Genomic DNA, 21,238 nt, shown 5'->3' on the forward strand with positions numbered 1-21,238 from the left:
AAGATTAGAGTAGGGATAAATAAAATAGATAGAAAAAAATTAACCAAACCAAGAAAACTTTCTCAGAAGGATCAACAAAACTAATAAACTCTTAGCTAGACTGAGAAAAAAAATAAATTAAAATTAAGCATGAAAGAGGAGACATTACAACTGATGCCACAGAATAAAAAGGATTATAAGAGACTACTAAGAACAATTACATGCCAACAAATTGGATAACTCAGAATAAAGGATAAATTCATAGAAACATGCAATTTACTAAGACTGAGTTATGAAGAAATAAACAATCTGCACAGATCTATAACCAGTGAAGATATTAAAGCAATTTAAAAGAATCTTCCAACAAATAAAAGTCAAGGACCAGATAGCTTCATCAGGGAATTCTACAAAACATTAAAAAAACGATGAAGACCAAACCTTCTCAAATTCTTCTAAAGAATCACAGAGGAGGGAACACTCCCAAACTCATTGAGTAAGGCCAGCATTACCCTGTTATGAAAACCAGATGACAACAGAAGAAGAAAACTATAAACCAATACCTCATATAAAAATCTTAAAATACTAGCAAACCAAATTCAACAGCACATTAAAAAGATCGTGTGCCACAACCAAGTGATATTTATACCTGGGATGCAAGAATGGTTCAACACGAAAATCAATCAATGTAATATACCACATTAACAAAATAAAGGAAGGACAAAAACCATCTGATCATCTCAATCAATGCAGAAAAGGCATTTCACAAAATTCATTTCTTGATAAAAATAGCCCACAAATTAGGAATAGAAAGAAATTACCTCAACCTAATAAAAGCCATATATGAAAAACCCACAGCAAACATCATATTTAATGGGGAAAAACTGAAAGCTTTTCCTCTAATATCAGGAAAAAGGCAAGGATGCCTACTTCCACCGTAACTATTTGACATAGTACTGAAAGTTCCAGCTGGAGAAATTAGGCAGAAAAATACAAGACATAAATATTAGAAAAGAAGACGTAAAATTACCTCTGTCCACAGATGACATTATTTTATACATAAAAAACCTCTAAAGATTCCACCAAAACGCTATTAAAAAGCAAAGCAAAAGTATAGTTAACAAAATAATAAATGAATTCAAGAAAGTTGCAGCATAAAAAACCAAAATGGCTATCATACAAAAATAACAAATATTGGAGATGATGTGGGGCAAAGGGAATACTCATACACTGTTGATGGGAATGTAAATTGATGCAGCAACTGTGGAAAATAGTATAAAGTTTCCTTAAAAAATAAAAATAGAACTACTGTATGATTCAGCAACTCCACTCCTGGATATGGAGTGTGTTCAGTTCCTCAGTTGTGTCCAACTTTTTGTGACCCTTTGGACTGTAGCCTGCCAGGCTCCTCTGTCCACAGGGTTTTTCAAGCAAAGATACTGAGTGGATAGCCATTTTCTCCTCCAGAAGATCTCCTCCAGAAGGATTGAACCAGTCTTTTGCATCTCCTGCTTTGCAGGCAGATTCTTTACCACTTATTCATCAGGGAAGCACTCCTGGGTATATAACCAGAAAAATTGAAAATACTAATTTGAAAAGATAGATGCACCCTAAGGGTCTGAGCAGCACTACTTCTGATAGCCGAGACATGGAAGCAACCCAAGTTCCCTTCAACAGATGAATGGATAAAGAAGATGTGCTATACACACATACACACACATAGGTATCTATACATATCTATATCTATCCATATGTGTGTGTGTTGTGGAATATTATTCAGCCATAAAAAAGAATGGACATGTTACCAGTTTCAGCAACATGTGTTATGCTCAGTGAAATAAGTCAGATAGAAAAAGACAAATACTATATGATATTACTTATTTGTAGAATCTGAAGAGTAATACAAATGAATGTATATACAAAACTGAAACCTGGGATTAACATATACACACTACTATATATAAAACAGATAACCTACAAGGACTTACTGTATAGCACAGGGAACTATACATAATATTTCACAATAACCTTTGAGGGAAAAGAATCTGAAAAAAATAGATCTCTGTGTGCATATAACTGAATCACTTTGTTGTACATCTAAAATTAACACATTATAAATCAACTATACTTCTATATATAAAATAATATTTCCCAAGTTTAAAAAAAAAAAAGACTTATAGGCATAGAAAATAAACTTGTGATTACCAAATGGGAGAGGAAGTTGGGGAGGAGGGACAAATGAAAGGTTTGGGATTAACAGACAAAAATGACTATGTATAAAATAGATGAACATTTACTATAAGATAAGGATTTACCACACAGCGCAGAAAATTGTACCCACTCTCTTGTAATTACCTATAATGTACTTATAATGAAATATAATCTGCAAAAATACTGAATCACCATGCTGTACACCTGAAACCAAGCAACATGTTCAAAGCTGTAACTGTGGGAGCATTTGGATGCATCGCCATCGCCCTCATTGGAAGACACAGTGCCTTGGGAAAAGGAAAAGCCTTTGTTAAGATATTACAGGCTAGTTTTAAGCAGGGTGACCAGAGAAAGAGGTGACAGGCAGGAGAGGGTAGAGCTGAAGTTGGGTTTCATCATAAACAAGAGAGTTGACTTGGAACACTATCTACCCCTCTTTCCGAAGCCCCATACCTCCAGTGGCCCGGTGAATGTTGTCCTTGCATCTTTGTGAATGATTTTCAGCAGCAGGACTGGAAGAGAGACTATCAATATCATTTTATCAACAGGGCTCTGCTCTGTGGACTATAAATTTAGCTTTGTTACAGGCACTAAATTCATTAGCAAAATGTTATTATAATTAAACCTTCAACTCAAACATTGTAGCAAGAAAAGAATGAAGGTAGGTAACCCTGGCCCTAAGTAAGAGACCAGATTCTAAGTAACACCAGTGACTCTGTGTCTACTTATATAGATGTTTCTGAGGAGGTAAGTAATCCACATACTTCCTGCAGCTGAGCACTTGATCTTACAGCATTTGGTATATAAAGTGTCCCTCTATAGGGAAGAAACTTTTCTCCCTCCCACGAAGTTCTATTATTGGCCCAAGAACACCATCTCTTTCTTAGGTGCTCACACATGCACTCACAATGCAGTCACTTAAAAGTTAGACTTAATGTCCTTCTTAATGGAAAAGTCACTGATCTTAGTGATCTAAATGCTTGAAGTTGGTAAAGGCGAAGGAAACCTTGGCTTAGATCATCCAGAGCTTCAGTCAACTGTATTTTTCTAAGGATATTTTATCTTGAGTCTACCTTCCCCAAAGAAATGCCAGTTTCTTTCTCATCAACATCTCTGAAAAAAGTAAAAGTAATTGACGCATCTCTCTCGGCTCTTGAACAAGCATTTAATTGAGAGTTTTTCTGTGATAAGTGTTCAGACTTGAGTGTGTCACCTGGGCCATTTGGGCCCCCATGCATTCATAGCACAACTCTGCAAATAAACAAAGTGTTGAGTTCCTGGGGAAAAATGCAGCTTACACAGCACTTAGGAGTGCTCAAAGGGCCTCTGTTCCCTCTTCATACTAATGTGGTTTCACAAGAAGACCAAGATTATTTTATTGCCCCAGGAAGCCAGGAAATTTTCATTTGGCTCTCTCAGATCTCTGGGATAAAAGTGGGACAGTAAGGAAAAGAATTCCCTTTGCTGTCTTAGATTTCTGTTCTCCAGGAAAATATGTTATGTTTTCTAAGATCAGATACTCTGTCATTTATTTTTAGCTTTGGTAACTGTATTATTTTACATCCCCCAGTCCCCATTTTTTTCAAAGGAATATCTCTCCCTCTGGTTCTTCCTGCTTTGGATATTTTCATGGGACTCTACTTTTGGCTAAGACACAGGCACAGTGCCTTTCACGCATCACAGGCTTATTGATTGATACAGAAATGAAGGACACAGGTCTATCAAGTAGAAATTATAATCAATAAAAACTAATGAAGTAAGTAACCTTTCTAGTATACCCTAAAATAGTTCACATTAGAAGTTTTTGAGGTGTGGTGTGTGTGTGGGCTCAGTCGTGTCTGAATCTTTGCGACCCTATGGACTGAATCCCACCAGGCTCCACTGTTCATGGGATTTTCCAGGAAGAATACTGGAGTGGGTTGCCTTTTGTTATTCCAGGGGATGTTCCTGACCCCAGGGATGGAACCTGCGTCTCCTGCATCTTATGCATTGACAGGCAATTCTTTACTGCTTGAGCCAGCAGGTAATTGTCAGAATAAGTTTGGGACTATCCACTTGAGAGCTTATGAGAAAGTGCTTCGCTGACCACCCTTTATAACATCGTACTCCCCCTGCCTCTGGCACCTTCAGTAGGCTTAAGTTCTCTTCATAGCACTCAACACCTAGCATTGTATTTATTTACTGTCTGTCTGTTTCTATTAGAATGAAATCTCCATAAATGAAAAGGTTAGGTTTTACCTGTACTGCACTTCTGGTGTGTAAGAGCTGTATAATGAATGAATGACCCCACGGTAGGGAGGAGTAGCCTATTTTTGTATTTAAATAAAACTGAATGCTGACTTGGAATCAGCTTCAAAAACTCTATTATTCCACTTCGTAGGCTCTCACCAGGAATAATTCTCCCTCCCTCTGCTCTGCAATAAAGTATTTCACAGGGACTTCTCTGGTGGTTCACTGATTAAGACTTCTTGTTTCCAATGTAGGGGGCACCGGTTTGATCCCTGCTGGAGGAAGTGGGATCCCAAATGCGATGCAGTGCTGCCAATAAACAAATAAAGTTTTGAAAAACATAAAAAATAAAGTATTTCACAAATTCCACAAGCAATGAGAGCAAATCTGAATGCTCACTTTCATTACCTAGTGAGAGGAAGCCTCCTTCCTGCCTTTCCCCCTCCCTCCCTCCATCCCTTGAGTAGGGAGCTCTTATGTTTGTTTCTCACACGTGGACTCGGTTCTCTGTACTTTGTACATCCTCTGTTTCCCAGGGTTTTCCTGTAGTTCTGCAGGATATGTGGTCTTGCAGTGAAGATCAGCTTTTGACAAAGAGAATTCAAAGCTTTCTACCATTTGTGATATTAAAAATGTAATGCACATTTCCAAAATAGGAAATAAAAACATAATAACGTTGCCATGCTGAATTCACTGAGGAATCAAGTGGGGGTACAAATAATAAATCGCAATGAAATGGACATATACATGTTTCCTTCACATATATTTTCCTCCTGAGTTATCAGGTTATTCTCTCTCTCCTTGCCAACTCTGTTCTCCAAATGCCCAAATGAAAGTTTGCTTGCATATTGAGTAAACATGTTTTATAAGGGATATGTATACTAAATCTTATTAGGAAGGACATTTCTGCTAACCTGATTTCCTCCCTGATTTCTCTCAAAGATTTTTTCATATGCTTTTGACCATAAATATAATAAACTGACTTTGAAAATTTCTCCTCAAATATTTGAATTTTATTGTCCATTAAGTACCAGGTAGCTCCATTTACAGTTTAATTTGATGCTCACAGCTACCAAGTGGAGTAGATGCCACTTACCAAAAGAGAGATTCTAAAGTTTAGAGAGGTTAAGTTACACACTCAGAGTCACACAGAAAGCAAGACAGGGAATCAGGATTTGAACCTAGGTTGTCTTGGCTTTAAATCCCATGTTCCTCCTCTTGTGTATTAAACCTGTCATCTGACTTATTACATGAAAGTGAAAGTTACTCAGTCGTGTCCGAGTCTTTGTGACCCCATGGACTGTAGCCCTTGGTCCTTGGAATTCTTCAGGCAAGAATTCTGGAGTGGTTTGCCATTTCTTCACATATTTATTTCTTATTCTATTGGAGGTGGGGGAACCTACACACAACCAGAAACCTGGATTAGTTAAAACAGCACAAAGAGAGGAGCTATTCCTTAGGGCTTAGTTTTCTCACCTGTAGAATGGACAAGGAGGGCTTTACGATTTCTTTCTATGGTAATAAAGAATTAGAATAAATAATAAGTTAATAAAGAATAAAGATTTCTTTCTTTGGTAAGGCTTCAATTCTATGGTAATAAAAATGGTCTTGATTGTAATCAGTAAGAATAAAATATAATTTCAAAATATAACTGGTTCAGTGCTGGAAACTATATTCCAAGCTCTTTTTGGAATATATAAAAACATTGCATTTTAAAAAGTGTTCATATCAAATATAGTTATAAATTTAAAGATTAAAATGTTTTTAAATTTCATTATTCTAAAGTCAGGACAATTACAACTGAAAAAATTTAATATATATTTAATATTATATATATATGTGTGTGTGTGTGTGAGTGTATATATATAAAAGTTTGACTAGATGCTCCTGATTATGACTGTTTCTTGAAAGGCACAAAGTAATTCCCAGGCCAGGCTTGTGAAAAGGGGGCAAACACTGCAGCCTCTGTGAAGTGGCGTGTCCTGACTGATAGAGCATGCGACGTGGGATCCCCAGACACCAGTGCCACCCTGGTCTCTGCGGGGTCTCAAGGACACATCCCAGTTGCCATTTTGTTTAACAAACAATAGCCCCTCCCCACCAACTCCTGACATATTAAAACCAATGACGAGGGCATTGTGTCTTACTCAGAGAAAAATGTCTAGTACCAAAGCCTTCCTAATCAATAGTCTACAGTAAAATACAAGTTTCATACCAGAGTCTCTTTTTCATTTTGAGACTAATAATCCCTGATCTGAAATTCTCCTCCTCCCTTTGAATAGTCTCAAATATTTTAAAATGTCCTTTGCCTGCTCTGTTCTATAAATCACGGTGGTGGAGGTGGTGGTTAGTCCCTAAGTCATGCCAGACTCTCTGTGACCCCATGGGCTGTAGGCTCCCAGGCTCCTCTGTCCATGGGATTTCCCAGGCAAGAATACTGGAATGGGTTGTCATTTTCTTCTCCAGGGGATCCTCCCGACTCAGGATCCAACCCGAGTCTGCTGCATTGCAGGTGTACTCTTTACCTCTGGGCTACCATCACATCAGTGCTTTCTTCCTTTTAATCATGCTTATAGACATTAGAATGTTTTCCACTGAACATATACATATTTTTACAACTTTCTTAAAATAATCACAATCTTTTAAAGCACCGGTAACCCAAAGTACAAATATCTAATGGCATTATTTTAAACTGAGATTTAAAAAAATGTTGAAACACATTTTGATTATATTTTCTTTGAAAACATTACTATTTTTGTCTACTGCAACTTTCATTTTTGAAGGGAGTTGTGGAGGAAAAATCTCCGCAGACTTTTACCATAAACATAGCTTTATGGAGACAATGTGTAGTATAAGGAATGAGAAAAACATGAGAAGCGTTTCATTGGCAAGATACATAAATTAGTGTCTGGATTTGCCAAAATAGCACAGACATCGTGAAATCTGACATTCAGAATTGCCAAGGTTTTGAGTGTTAGTCACTCAGTTGTATCCGACTCTCTGTGACCCCATGCACTGTAGCCCCCCAGGCTCTTCTGTCCGTGGAATTTTCCAGGCAAGAATACTGGAGTAGGTAGCCATTCCCTTCTCCAAGAAATCAATGCACTATTTAAATGTTGTTTAAAGATGGCCCTTACTTTCAAAGAGTGTCTACCCAAGTTGTATCTTTCATCCAGAAATTCTACTATCTAAACATTTCAGAGACTTTGAAATGGAAATTGTCTCCATAAGGCAATATTTTTTTAGGGGGGAGGCCAAATTCTCAGGGAAAAATGTCCCTTAAAATCTTTATCAAAGCGAATAAAACTCCAAATCCAAATCCCCTATACATTTGATGTTAAAGCTAGTTCATGATTTGCTTATATATTTTAAAGAAATGATCTCAAGCCAGGATGCAGCATTTATCTTATCATTTGAGGAATTAATTCCAGAAGGAAAGTCAGAGTGGCTTATTGAACAGGTGAACATAGTGTCTCTGAAGCAAATAATTCCATATACTGAATAGAGCTTGCATCAGCCAACGTGGTTGATGAAGGAAACTATATATGAAAAATACAATAGCAGGCAGGTTAAATATTTTAGTAGTAACTTCATTTAAAATGATAGTAATTTGAGAAGTCATTTAAAACATGTCCACTGTGTGCATATGTGTGCCTGCTTGCTGCACACACACACACACACACACACACACACTCACCCTTTCCAACCCTGCCAGATTCACCTATGTTCTGGAGGGTAAGATTTTCATCAGGTTATGGAATTAAGCCTAACCTTACTTCTCATGTTAAGTATTTGTTCTGACATATTTTTTTTTTCTTCCTTCCAATCTCGTTGGATTTTTTGATTCCATTTTTATAGGACAGCTTTGACTCTGCACTAAACCATGCCACTAACACGTTACTTAATCTAACTGGCACATTGTAAAATTTTACACATGCGCTCATCCAGATAATTACACAATTAATTTTCACTTAGTTCAGCTGAAACAGGGATAATGAAATTTCCACTGGTGTACTGTTACATTCAGGGGCCAAGGGTCAGTTTCCTGTTTGGATAAGGGTGAGTTTAAAGAGGATTTCTGACAGTCTCCTTACTTCAACTAGTTCTAAAAACATTGCAATGGAATTTCAATTTACAGCTCAGTTCAATGAAAGGAGCAGATGTTGAGCGTGAACCACCGCTATGTAAGAGCCTCCTTCCACACAGGTGTGCAAGGGAAACCGTCAGCTCTTGCTTTAAAGACATGTCTCTTCTACCTTGCATTCTGGATTGAAAAAGTGGCTGACAGGCACTTGGAATTCATTTTTCCTTTCAAGATTTACACATCTGCTGAGCTGTGATATTAAAGCAAAGATCTCAGTTCCCACTGCCTCGCATTCTATAGAGAAACAGTAGAAGCTCAATGACTAAATTGTTCTTGAATTTAGAGGGTACTTGAAATCACAGTCTTGTGAAGTTTCCTCACAGAGCCAAAGTGGCCCAAGATGTAGGTTTTCCTGGTGGTAAAAGTGAAGACATTCTACTGTGAAACAAAGTATAAATCTTAATCTTTTCTTGACAATCTGCTTGTTTTCCTCTAATTTTCAGGTTTAAAATTCTCATCCTTGACACTAGCTGGGTATTTTATAAGCGGCTGTGAAAGATACCCAACAAGGGTATTATGGATTTCTTGATTAACCCATTTCATTCTTCAAAATATTCTTTTCGCTGAAGAGTCAGACATACTACTAAAACTCTTCATGTGGTTGAAAGAAGAACCGGGGTCTAGCACAAGCCAACATTATGTTAGATCCTGTGTATGTAAAATGGTCATTGTATGGTGGTGATAAAAGTCCTGACCAGACCTCTAGCTGTTCATTAATACAGCCTCTGTGAGTTCCCTGTTTTGATGTCAATTTCTGTCTAGATTAACATCAGGAGTGGAGAATTGCTTTCATAGCTGAATCAAAATGCCTGAACATTGCCATGGGAAGGAAGAGGCTGAGATGTTTATTTATACAGATGATAAAGAAAATTACTGAAGGGAACTATAGAAAGTATGGAACATTACTATTAATAGCCAAGCATGGAAGACTTGTTGGAAGTCTTCTGCATTGGAAGACTCAAATGTTAAACCTCAAGAAAAAGAGGTTTTAGATTATGGTAGCATATTAATTCCAGACTTCCCAAAGAAATCAGTTTCACCTTCTAAAATGAGTGAATCTTACATATGTCTCAAATTGAGGAAAAATGATCTAGCACTTATTGATATAGTTCAGAAAAATGCCTCCAGGTAGAGTACATTTTCTCTTTCATTTACAAGATAGTAGGCTAATCCCTTGGACTGCAAGGAGATCCAACCAGTCCATTCTGAAGGAGATCAGCCCTGGGATTTCTTTGGAAGGAATGATGCTAAAGCTGAAACTCCAGTACTTTGGCCACCTCATGGGAAGAGTTGACTCATTGGAAAAGACTCTGATGCTGGGAGGGATTGGGGGCAGGAGGAGAAGGGGACGACAGAGAATGAGATGGCTGGATGGCATCTCCGACTCGATGGACATGAGTCTGAGTGAACTCCGGGAGTTGATGATAGACAGGGAGGCCTGGCATGCTGCAACTCATGGGGTTGCAAAGAGTCGGACACTACTGAGCGACTGAACTGAGGCTAATCTAGACTCTGCCCCTCCTCCAACGCAGCATGCTTCTGCCTCTGGTGTCTTTGAACCAGCTATTTTGTCAGCTTGGAATCTTCATATTACAGATAATTAAAAGAACACTCTTCTTCCAGGTATTTGCCCAAATCTCTCTTATGAATGAAGTCTACCCTGACCACTCTAACTTGAAATTGCAACTCACACTGTGCTACTGCCTCTCTTGATCCTACCTCTTGCAGATCCCTCTTTATCCTGATCTACTTTTCTCTTTTTGTAACACAACACATTCAAATATACTGTAAAATTTACATATTTATGACACACCTATTGTTTATTTTCCTGTAATGGATTATAAGCTCTAGGGTGGCAGGGATCTTAGTTTTGTTCACTGCCGTATCTCAAGCACCTAGAATGATGCTTGATGGATGCTCACTGGGTATGTTTTGGATGGCTGGATGCAAGAGAAAGCTCTGTGAGGTCAGGGGCTATTTCCCTTTAACTTCTTTCTGCAATGACAGAAACCATTAATAACACAGTCCTGAATAGGGAAACAGTGTAAACAGTGTCAGACTTTATTTTGGGGGGTTCCAAAATCACTGCAGATGGTGATTGCAGCCATGAAATTAAAAGACGCTTACTCATTGGAAGCAAAGTTATGACCAACCTAGATAGCATATTCAAAAACAGAGACATTGCTTTGCCAACAAAGGTCCATCTAGTCAAGGCTATGGTTTTTCCAGTGGTCATGTATGGATGTGAGAGTTGGACTGTGAAGAAAGCTGGGTGCCAAAGAATTGATGCTTTTGAACTGTGGTGCTGCAGAAGACTCTTGGGAGTCCCTTGGGCTGCAAGGAGATCCAACCAGTCCATCCTAAAGGAGATCAATCCTGGGTGTTCATTGGAAGGACTGTTGCTGAGGCTGAAACTCCAATACTTTGGCCACCTCATGCGAAGAGTTGACTCATTGGAAAAGACCCTGATGCTGAGAGGGATTGGGGGCAGGAGGAGAAGGGGATGACAGAGGATGAGATGGCTGGATGGCATCACCGACTCAAAGGACATGAGTTTGGGTAAACTCCAGGAGTTGGTGATGAACAGGGAGGCCTGGCGTGCTGCGATTCATGGGGTTGCAGAGAGTTGGACACAACTGAACGACTGGACTGAACTGAACCCAAACTGAGCTTTTATTGTGGAATAAATGAATGAAAAACCATGTGCAGTTGTTTTGCTTTAAAAAAAAACATTTATTTATTTATTTTTGGCTGCACTGGTTCTTCGTTGCTGTGTGGGCTTTCTGAAATTGGGGTGAACGGGGGCTACTCTCTACTTGTGGTGTACAGGCTTCTCCTGAAGTGGCTTCTCTTGTTGCAGAGCATGGGCTCTGAAGCTCATGGGCTCAGTAGTTGTGATGCAAGGGCTTAGGTGTCCCAAGACATGTGGGATCTTCCCAGACCAGAAATCAAACGCATGTCCCCTGCACTGGCAAGCAGATTCTTAACCTAGACCACCAAGGAAGTCCCATTTTGCCTTTATATGCTGGAGATGCAGAACATACTGAGAAGGCTCGCCACCCTAAGAACAGTGAATGATAACCTCAAGAGCATAGCAGGTTGAAGGAAACAACGTTCCAGGGTGCAGGTGACTAACTCTCTGGGCAACAGCCTAGAACACACATGCATGTTCTGCTCTTAACTTATTATTTATCTGAAGCCAATCACTCAATTTGCTTTGAGTTCAGTGTTTCACCTCTCATTCTTGCAAACATTCAGAGTGATCAATTGCATCTTTAATATGCTTTATCCTATGGCAGATACTGTAGATCAGAAGACAGTTTATCCTGTTTCTAGGTCATACTTGGCGGGGGTGATTTCACATATATTATTAAAGACACACGACACATTTTCATGCAGTTTCCCTGATGACTCAGATGGTAAAGAATCTGTCTGCAATGCAGGAGACCTGAGTTCGATCACATGGTTGGGAGGATCCCCTTTCACAGTTGGAGAAAGGCATGGCTTCCCACTCCCAATATATTTTTGCCTAGAGAATTCCATGGACAGAAGAGCATGGTGGGCTACAGTCTATGGAGTCACAAAGAGTCAAATACAACTGAGAAAGTAATACACACACAACACTCTTTCATACTTTTAAAAAAAGCATCAGAAAACCTTGGTGTGTTGAGCGCACAGGAGAATAGAAGGAAGACGTTTCTGGGAATAGTAAGGTTGCAAACCTATCTTTCTTTTTTGGTAGAAATAAAAAGCTTTTGCCTTGAATGAACCTGAAACACCCATTAGAGTTCCATGATACTTGGGCTGATGATATCACCCCTTGGGCTTGAGCAACGGTCATTTTAAAAAGCAGCTATTAAAGGATGGAAGAACTCTGTTGACTTCCATCTGAGGATGAAGAAGAATTTCTTATGATATATGTTTTTTCTAGGTGTACATGCTGCAGGTAACATTTTTAAATAAAATTTAAAAAAGTTTCTCATAAGCTCGCTCTAATTTGTTATGTTGTTTTCACTGAACTCTGCTTCTGCAACAACGATTTGATGTGAAACAAAAGAGGAAATGGGTGGTTTTGATGCCTGAGTTCCACCATCATCCTAGGCTTGAATGATTTTCATTTTATAGCTGTGCCACCTCTCCAGAGAAGTTCAGGTAAACTTGAGGTTAGCCAGATCCACAATGAGGAAGTAGAGGCCAATAAATGCCATTCCTCTAGACTCTGACTCTTAGCACTTCTCTTATAACTGCTAGCACTTCTTTCCTTCTGCTGCCTACCTCTTATGAAAGACAGACATCCACAGAGTTCATATCTTCTCCCATAGACAAGGGATCCCGACCACATCCACCTTTATGTACTGTCTAGGTCTCAGACTTAAAACCAATCTCCCTGATAAGATCTGTCCAGAAAATCTGTTTCAGCTGTTTGACACCCACATTTTTCTTAATCAGTGTTCTGAGCACAAATTTTACCTTGTTTTTTCCTATTCCCTAAATTCACTGAATTTTCTAAGATCACACATCCATTTCCACTGACATTCTGTCCTGTTAGCCAAGGTCCTCAGGGAATCTAGACACAGGGGGAAACATCACTTAAAAGTGATCAGTGTTTTAGAGTCTCTGCTCTTTATATATCACTGAAAACTGGGTGATGGATTTGCAATCCCCATGGCCTTTATCTGTCATTCTTAATAGAATCACTGCATTGCTTCCATATGTTCAGTATTACCCTTCCTTCATTTCATTCTGATTCTTCCTCATGTGCTGTGACTGAGTATCTAGTGACTTTCAATGGAATGGTGAGCACCTCACTGAAAATTGCCACACTGAGCACCAAGTTCCTCACTGAAACTGTACCATCTGTACTAATAAAAATTATAGTGCATGGGTGTTAAGTCGCCTCAGTTGTGTCTGGCTCTTTGAGACTCTGTGGACTGTAGCCCACTAGGCTTCTCTGTCTATGGGATTCTCCAGGCAAGAATACTGAAGTGAGTTGCCATATCCTCCTCCAGGAGATCTTCCTGACCAAGGGATCAAACCTGCACCCCTCATGTCTTTTGCATTGGCAGGCAGGTTCTTTACCACTAAAGCCACCTGGGAAGCTCTGAAATCAGGGTTCTGGATAGAAACATGATATCTCCAAGCTCTCTCTCTCTCTTTCTCTCTTGTCTTCGAGACACCAAAATTTCAATTTAGTCTATTTGCTCATTTCAATCATTTTTAAAATCACTTAGTGCTTGAGAATGAGGACGGGTATGAGGCTCTCAGAAACTTTATCTCCTTGTAGTAGGTACAACAGTGTCCCCTCCATATTCACGCCTACCTGCAACCTCAAAATGTGACCTTATTTGGAAATAGGGCTATTGCAGAGGTAATTAGTTAAGAGTCAAGATGAAATTAAACTGAGTTAGGGTAGCCCTCAAGTCCAATGAATACCCTTGTAAGAGACAAAAAAGACCCATAGAGACACAGAGAAAAAGGTGATGTAAAGATGGAGGCAGACGAGCGATGTATCTATGAGCTGAGGGACACTAAGGGTTGCCTACAACCACCATGGCTTCCAGAAGGAACAAAATCCTGGAAGGGAATGACACCTTGATTTCAGACTTCTGGATTCCAGAACTGAAAACTGGTAGCTTACAACATTATATTATGTGGTAAATTAGTAAGCCCTCTTTAAATGCCATTAATCTTTATTATAATCCTGATTATACCAGCCTACTTTTTAAAAAATTAATTACTTGATTTTTAATTGCCTTTGTTTTGTTTGTGTGTGTGTGAGTGTTTTTTTTTTTCTGACTGCTCCATGCAGTGTGTGGGGATCTTAGTTCCCTAACTAGGGTTTGAACCCATGCCCCTGCAGTGGAAGCATGAAGTCATAACCACTGAACTGCCAGGGGAGTCCCATAGCAGCCTACCTTTAGAAACTATTGAATAAATTGACAGACATGCCTTTGAGGTATGATTTTAAGGTGGTTATCCTTTTATTCAGGAAGAAACCAATTCCTTTATTTTACTGAAAAAAGTACTTTATTTAAAAATAAATTTCTGTTGTTGTAAGCCACCAGTTTGCAATAATCTGTTATGGCAACCATGGGTGATTTGTTAATTCTCTACCTTCTTTCCTCCTCTCTGTATCTGTTCAACCTACTCTTTCTGTCTTCTTCTTTTGTTTTCACTCTGCTCTGAGTGTTTCTGGAATATTATCCCTATAGTTGAAACCACATTTTAAAAAATGGGCAAACAGGACCTAGAGAAGAGTGAAGAATCTGAATACATGGGAACGTTAAGAGAGAAATGCAATGTGTTTGTATGTTTTTGAAAAGTTATTGCAGTGTGAAAGCAATCTTACATGTTTTAACTTAGGTATTTAAACAATTTGCAAACTCTAAAATGACACATAAATGTTAGTTATTCTTATTATTGATCCACAATGCCATGTTAGAAACCAAAAATACTTGATATTAAAAATATCACAGGAAGTTTATTATACAGTTTTGTTTTTTATTTTTATTTTTTCATCAGTGAAGTAAGCTTTCCCAAGAAATCATGAAATATCCTTGCTGGAGGCACTTAAATCGAGATGAGACAGACATTGGCCAGATAATCTATAAATGTCTCAGATATTAATTAGTTGAGTAATCTTTGGTAGCTGGTCTACCCTCTCTGAATCTGTGTCCTAATATGGAAAATAAAATATAAATATCTGTCAGTTGGAGTGGTTTCTCTGAGGATATAAAGCGCCTTCTGAGCTAGAAAGCAAAATACAAACCAAAGGCACTAAAGTTGCTGTTTACTCTAAATGATTCTGCATGACCTCCCTTTCTCAGCTTCTCAGGGACTAACATCACTGCCTGCTGCCTTTATTGCTAAGAACACAGAGGAGATTCTTGGAATCTGTGTGGGGTCTTTATTAATGCCTCAGTAATGCCTGCTATCCTGACCAGAACAACTTCACTGAGGGTTCTTCAGGTGACCATTCTGTATGCTTGATTCTGTAGACACCACAATTGGTATTTTTGTCGATCTCTGGGCTGGGATACTATGAACTAGCCTTCTTTCACAATTGGCTTTTTTACTTTAGTTTTTCTCACATTTTAAAATTGATAAGCCAATTCAACATTCTTCTTCTTATCACTTTACCATTGTTGAATATGTTGTCTAGGTTAGTAAAGGCTGTTGTTTTGACATTTTTTTGTGTGTAGTATCCTCATTCCTTTATGTTTTAAGGTATTCTTCATTTGGTCTGGCCTTAATTAATGGACATTTGAAGATGCGCTATGATTTGTTTCTATAGTTCTCTACATTAGTGGGTTTTTTCCTTTATCTCTTTCAGATTTTGTGACTAATGCCTAAACAAAATCTTTATGACCACATAAAAGTACCTTCTTTCATAATACATTATAAAAATTGAAGGAGATAAAATAGGCTAACTTTACATTTATGTTTAAGTCTACATATTTTCAAACTAAGTGACCAGATGTCTTTTCATTGTTAACGTTGAACTCATTCTATCAATTCAACTTTTTGAATAGAAATTTCTAATAAGAGACTCTATAACACCTAATAATTAACCTCTGAGGGGCTAGTATGCCTACTCTTCAGAAATAGAAACTTCGTAATGCTCCTTTCTATCATTCCTCTGCAAAAAGGAGGTCTTTCACATTTCAAATATTAGTTTTTGCTGCTTCTACACATGGCAAATTAATTTGGCTTTTATAATGAGGTGGAATGTTTCAAATCTAAATTAACACCTTTGGCTTTACTTTGTGAGAAGACCTGCTCATTACTCTCTAGTAACTTAATGGCTGTGCTATTCTATGAACCAAAATAGTGTAATGTAATCTGACATTTATGACTTCCACATAATATCAACTGCTAAAGTTTGAAAAAAGGTTTCTATTCAGAAAAAATCTCAAACTAATAAGCATGCGTCCAATATTAAAATCGGGTCAGAGATCCTTCTCACTTCCATTACATATAATTTATGCCACTTGAATGTAGTTTAATAAGGTCATAAAAATGCCAGTTGTGGTATCTCATAATACTTTTTATAAACTGGTTTTACAGTCTCTCCTTTGTTCCAAAGTTCAAAGTGACAATTGAAATGCACAGGTTGCTTAGGAGTGCTTGAAGTTTCTCCTGGAAAAAGTTGGTGAATATATAAATCACTTATACGTGTACATATATTTATGAATGATACATAGCATTTATGAATATTTATATAGCTTATGCTTATAGGTAAGTTTTAAATGCTATTTATTGAAGATCTGTCCTTAAAATGTAAACCTGTTTTCCAAAATCTTCGTAATTTACTAGACAGTCTTTTCTTCCAGGTGCATTGAAGTTGGACACTTTCAATTAAAAGGAAAAAAAGAGAATTCAAGAAAAAAAGCTAGTTTTGTACTATTGCTCTGGCCCTACCCTTTTGTTAAGTTGAAATAGAAACTCCCCAACGCTTAGTCCTCAATTGGTCAACGTCAAACAATACCCTGAGGTGCCCTTACAATGGTGGCATTGTCAGCTCTCCATGACTTCATTCATTTGCTGACCATTGCCTTACTTCCTGGCTGAGGTAAATAGGGCTTTGCGAGCACTTCCCCTAAGTCATTTCAGAGGAGATAAATTAAATAATGATTGCAATGTAATATTGTGATAGTGCTAAAATATTTCCTTCACATTTCAACTTTGAGCACAAGTTTCCAATAATATATAATTTTTCATTTGCTAGCTCAAACTTTGGGCTTTATTAAATTCTACAGCTGCACTCAGTATTTATGCATTTGGTGACCAACCCTGATATATTATAATAATATGGACTTAGGACTTTTATATAAGAATATAAAAATGTTTCAAAAATCGCTATTGACACAAACATGGATATTCAACACAATTTGCTTAATCATCAATTGAACAAAAGCATAAGAAATATTCTAGTTTTTGAGCCAATATTAAAACTGTTATTCACACAGTTTCCTCCATCCAACTGAAGTCTTTTTTATAGATTTATTTCTATTTTCAGGTAAGAGAGTTATTCTGAAAGACCCCAATAAGAGGCTCCCATTCATTGTTCAACCATACTAGAGATTTCAGTGAAGTTTATACTCAGTGACAATAGAGATACTCCTTAGAAATGTTTATTTTAGTCAGTTAAAAACAAAACAACAAACCAGTACAGCATTTGTATTGCTTTTGACAGAGAGAGAAATACAAGTGTTGCAGACAGGGCTGAGTTCAGGTCATTGACTTTGTTTATAAGCTGTTGTGACCTTGGACATGCAACTGAAGCTCTTTGAGTGTCCCCATCTGTGAAATGGAAGTAATAACTGTTCTATAAGATTAGCATCAAAACAAGATGCATATTAAATGAACACTAGAATATATATCATAAAAGAACATTCTCAACATCATCATTTTCATTATTAGTAAAGGGAAGCGCACATGATGGATCAAGTGATGGAGGTGGTTTGCTCCTGATTTCCTGCAGGATTCAACGAAGACCCTGTCTTCTCAAGTCACATACTCTGGCGTATTGAATATATCAGTGCATCTGGGAAGGGTCCACCCTGGTATAGAGGGAGACCAGGACCAAAGATGACTAGGGGTATTTATCAAGAAATTGCTAGAATTTGGGGGCAGTAGGGCAGAACAACTGGCTTTTGGAAGGACAGCGACTAGGTAATGCTGGTTTCTGGGCAGGATCAGGGCTATAAACTTCACACTGTGACCAGATAGAGCAAGAATCAGTGTTTTCACTGGTCCAGTTATTCTAAATAGAGTCTTCTCCTCCACTCTCAAACCCGTGCCCTCAAGTCTGGATTTAAGACACAGTTCTGATTTCACAGCAGCACTGGTTTTGAACTTGAAAGAGTGGAACACACTTTCACCAACTTCATATAAACTTTTCTTTGGGAACACCTTCTTAGTTTACAGTAGTCAGGTACTCTCCTGGTGGGGAATTCAGAAAGAAACCTAGTAAATTTTCATGGGAAAATACACTTTGAGTTATTAGATGAAACCAGGACCAATAAGTATGTGAAATATATGATGTGTATTAAATACAAACCATTTGTTCCTGCAAATCCTATGATTTAAGTGGCAATTTCACTTTTTCCCTTCAGAAATAATTTTGCATCCTTTCAGATATGGCTTTCTTCTTCCTTTGTAAAATAATCTCCACACTTGAAGTCATCATGGTCACCCATGTTTTATTATTCATTTTACTTCTCCTTCTCCCTCACTCCAAGGGATGCTACAGAGAAGGAAACCTCGGTTCGGAACCCCACTTGATACCATGCTACCTGAGTCTTGATCCTCACAGAATCAGGATGATAATCCACCGTTAACACCACCACCACACTGAGTTGCCAGGCAACATCCTCAGAATGATCTTCAAAGTTAACACTTGGAAGCAGAAACACCACTAACAAGACCCAACCTCAGTAACATCATTAAAGGTCCTCTATTGTATTATTATATAACTTTTGAAGGATCAGAGCATATGCAACACTCAAAGAGAAAAAGTTAGGGACTTCCTGGTGTTCCAGTGGTTAAGACTCTGTGCTTCCACTGTAGCAGGTACAGGTTTGATCCCTGGTCAGAGAACTAAGATCCTATATGCTGTATGGTGTGGCCAAAAAAGAAAAAGAAAGGAAAAGTTATTAGGTGTATATGGTGAGGGCTAAAATGGGCAAGTCATTGTGCATATTGAATAGACAGGATTACAGTAAAGCTAAATCTGTGGCCCAGACATGGTCCTTAGAAATTTACCTTGTATGGCAAGAACTCAGCAAGACGGAAACAACTCTGAGTAGTGACCAGTGAAATAGTCTTTTGCTGCTTTTAATCAGATCTTGGTTCCTGTTGCAACTTCCTCATAGGGTAGGAGAGTCTGAAGACTTAGGGTTTTGATATGAAAATTATCTGACATCCTTGTCAGTAATTCCCAGCCCCGTGCTGTTCCTTCAGTCATTCCAAGGTTCATGTGTAAAGATGTGTTAAGAACCTAAACAGCACATCAAATGTTGATATCCTAGGCATTCTCCAGTTCCAATTACTACAATGCTAAAGGCAAAAATTTTGAGGAAGAATCATAGACTTTATCCCAGAAATCAGAAACTTGACAGCAAATAAGTTTTTCCCTGTTTGAAAGTGAAAGGGAAAGTTTCTCAGTCATGTCCGACTCTTTGTGACACCATGGAATTCCATGGACAATTCTCTAGGCCAGAATACTGGAGTGGTTAGTCATTCCCTTCTCCAGAGAATCTTCTCAACCCAGTGATTGAACCTGGTCTCCTGCATTACAGCCAGATTATTTACCAGCTAAGCCAACCTGTTTATCACCTAGATTTTTATTTATCTGGCTGTGTTTGAGAGTCTCATTGTGTACCCATTTCATAACTGAGGAGTGAGAACAGAAATTAGAGCTACTCTGGGGAAATCTTATTACCATGAATTTAATTCATTTAAAGGACTTCCCAGGTGGCTCAGTGGTAAAGAATCTGCCTGTAATGCAGGAGATGCAAGAGACATGGGTTCGATCCCTAGGTTGGGAAGATCCCCTGGAGGAGGAAATGGCAGCCCACTCCAGTATTCTTGCTGGGAAGCCCCATGGAAAGAGGAGCCTGGTGGGCTATAGTCCATGGAGTTGTAAAAAGTCGGACACGACCGAGTGATTGAGCACACATATACACATACAGATTAATTCATTTATGTTTAGAGGATAGCATACTGCAATGTAAATTGCTCTGGATTTAGAATCAAGGACATGTGAGTCAAATTTGAGTTTTAACTCTTGCTAGGTAGTAATTCCACATGACAATGAAGGACCAGCCCATGAATTACTATGGGATGATGTATATAAGGCATCCAGTAGAGCCACTGGTTCAGAGTGGATTTTCAACAATCCATAACCTCTAACCACTGTTATTTATAGGAGCTGAAATGTTAAGTGTTTCTTGTATGGTGCAGGGAAGAGTCTTCTCCTAGCTTCTTCCTCACACAAGTTGATTTTTCCAGTCACCAAATACCTTTAAGTTAATTGTGAAAGTATTTAAAACTTAGATCTTTTAAAATCCATTCTAAGAATTCTCAGAGGGCTTTGACGTCCCAAGCACTGATAGAGGGTCTCATGCCCAAATATTTTTCTTCAGTTGTTAGAGATTTGACTGTCTTGTAATATTCTTGGGGAAAAAATATAAAAAAATAGTTAAAACCCAATCATGGGAAAATGACATAGATAGTTAATCTAATCTGTTTTTCTTCCCTACAGGAAATATTGACACACTGTTCATTCTTTCTTACATAAGATAACTCTCTGTCTTTAAAAGTTTTCCAATTCTTTGAAGTCAAACTGAAAGTAGGCAGGAAAAAGACATTATCTGAAATATCTGAGCTTGAATTTGAAAAGCTATCTTGAAATATATGTTTATACAATGATTTAGAATAACACAAAATTTTCCAGTTGACTTTCCCTTAAAGATAACAGAACATGTGTTTATATTTGTTGGTGCTATGAATTACTCTCAGATAATACCCATTTGATTCAAATGCCTATAAAACACAGTGGTCAGCCATAGCAAAAGGAGTTTCATGCCTTTAACAAATAGATGAACACTGTCACAACTTCAGTGACAGTCTCATGAGAACTGAATCTCTTGTTAAGTCATTGAGTCATAATGG

The sequence above is a fragment of the Bubalus bubalis genome, chromosome 10 (assembly GCF_019923935.1).
Source record: "Bubalus bubalis isolate 160015118507 breed Murrah chromosome 10, NDDB_SH_1, whole genome shotgun sequence".
NCBI lineage: Eukaryota > Metazoa > Chordata > Mammalia > Artiodactyla > Bovidae > Bubalus > Bubalus bubalis.